Below are 2685 nucleotides of genomic sequence, written 5' to 3'. Positions count from 1 at the left end.
GGCCTGTGTTCCAACATCTACAGCGATAATGGGACAAATTTTGTGGGAGCAGCAAAAGAGCTTCGTACATTGGTCCTAAACAATCAACACCAGCAAACAGTGGCTCAAGAGTGCACCCAGCTTGGCATCAAATGGCACTTCAATCCACCGAAAGCCTCTCACTTCGGTGGTTTGTGGGAAGCTGCCATAAAATCAGCGCAGAAACACTTTGTCCGTGTGCTGGGAGCGCGCACTTTAGCTTACGACGAAATGGAGACATTGTTAACACAGATCGAATCCTGCCTCAACTCACGACCATTAGTTCCTCTAAGCGACGACCCGTCGGACTTCGATCCTTTAACGCCGGGACACTTTTTGGTAGGATCATCATTGAAGGCAGTTCCAGATGTCGACCTCACAGATATACCATTCAACCGCCTGCGACAGTACGAAGCAACGCAGAAAATTTTGCAATGCATTTGGAACCGGTGGCATGCAGAATATTTGACGACTCTCCAAGCAAGAACTAAATGGTTCAAACCGCCGGTTCAAATTGCCCCAAATCAACTGGTGATCATCAAAGATGAAAACCTTCCTCCTATGCGATGGCCTACTGCGAGAATCCTGAAACTTCACCCCGGAGCTGACGGAATCACAAGAGTAGTTACCGTCCGAACACCACAAGGAAATTTCACTCGTCCGGTGTCGAAGCTTTGTTTACTTCCCATTGCACCGACGAATGAAACGGCAGCCGTAGGAGAAATTGCTTCATCGTCCGATTACCACCGTGCATCCGAACCTGCGAAACCTGAAATTAAATAAATTCAAGGCCCTGTTGGATCCCTGTCCAACCACTTTATCTTTTGGTAAATCCCGCTACCGGGTCTTTTTTTTTGCCAGAAACTTCCCGTTCGTCATCAAAACTGGTCTGGAGCAGCGATTGCAGTGCGTAAAATGACAACAAACAACGAATGACAACATCAGCAACGAACGGAGAACGAAGGCAAAACGTCAACCTTTCATCGACATTCACGAGGGACAACCCATTCGCTTCATCGAGACGGCAATTCATCGAGTCTAGTGCAACAATCGTATAAAACCTAACAGTTGTTTCGGAGCAAATCGTATGACATCATCGAAGAGGACAACTACCTGATTTGCCGATAATGGACAGAAATAAGATTTCTGGGGGGCCAGGATGTTTGTACAAACCGAAATTATCTGCGCTACCTATCCGTCAGATTCAGGAATCACCCAATTAGGTCAACTCTGTTCTAAACGGATCATCATGGCCCAATTTGACAGTTGCCTCCTACACGTTCCGGGACAACTTACTTCCGATGGATCACCTATAAAAGACCTCGAGAAAGCAAGAGAAGCCCTCTTTTTATCTTTGTTTTGCTCAGTGCGAAGACTGTGAATTCAAATGAATAGTGGAAGAAATATAATAATTAGCTAGTAAAATTGAACCTAGTATAATAAAGTGAACTAAACGTTAAACTGAAATGGTGTATAAAGTGATATGAAGAATAATTACTTACCTGCATGTGAACCTGAAAGGAAAACCTAAACTTACCTGTGACCGAAGAAATCTGCTGAAGAAATACCTACCTGTTAAATTTGCTGTAGAAATTACTTACCTGTGAGAAGTTACCCTGCTGCTACGCTGCTCTCGTTGATGCTATCAGAGAGTATTGGGGAAAAGAAATCGATCATGCGACTTACGCCCTTATTATAGAACAAGCTTAATTTGTTCTAGATGATGAGGAGGTCGAAGTTGAAAAATGACTCAATCAGCATTTGAGGCTGGTTTCAATCCATAAAACAAGTTTTTTCCAAGTTCAAGTGCTTATCTTCCGTAATCTAGGAATGGTTTGGCAAATATGCCCAAAAACAAGTTATTTCAATTACAGTCATTTTTCATTCACTTGTGGAAAATACATATTTTTCATTATATTTTAGACAGTTGTGTAACATCAGAGAACATACACACCAAATTTGAAGTTTATTGGATTTAAAGTGTGATAGTTATTCAATAAATTATTCGTACACATCCTATTTTGATCAAAGTTGCCGTCATTATCAAAGATACCCTGTTTTACAATACCTTACGCAGTATGTCTAACGACGTTTTCAGACTTAACTAAGCCTGTCCAAAATATATTATTTATCCTACATCAATTACACTTATTTGTAATGGCTTCACGATTCCCCCTGAAAAGTCATCACAACCTCCTAGGGGTCTGCGGTTGGGAAACCCTGGTCTTCAGCTCACATCTTGGATGTGATAGCTCACGGGGGCGTTTTGGGGCATGCTCTTCTACTCCTCGCTTTCAAAGGAACGTTACTGCTCTTCATTGTTCATCGTATAGTATTTTTCGCAGACATAATAATATGCTTGCTAAAGTCGTATTATTCTTATTCATGCTAATGCAGATTAGCATAATACATTTTTTTCTGTATATCAAATTCCCCTTCGCCACCTATGTAGTAGCTAGGATGGGGCGTGGTCATTTACGTTCCTCACCCTACCGGCTATACAAGTCTCCTTCGTTTCCCTCATTATGTTTTCATCAGCTTTACCACACGAATACCGCCTGATGGGTGGAGTTTCTCACCCTTCCGTTTTTAAGCCTGGTCGTTATATACCTACCCGTTGTGGAAGGGAGAGAGATCGTAGTGTTGGGCTTGAATAACGCTGCAGCG

The sequence above is a fragment of the Aedes aegypti genome, chromosome 1 (assembly GCF_002204515.2).
Source record: "Aedes aegypti strain LVP_AGWG chromosome 1, AaegL5.0 Primary Assembly, whole genome shotgun sequence".
NCBI lineage: Eukaryota > Metazoa > Arthropoda > Insecta > Diptera > Culicidae > Aedes > Aedes aegypti.
The sequence above is the reverse complement of the archived record's forward strand: the minus strand, read 5'-3'. Positions refer to the sequence as shown.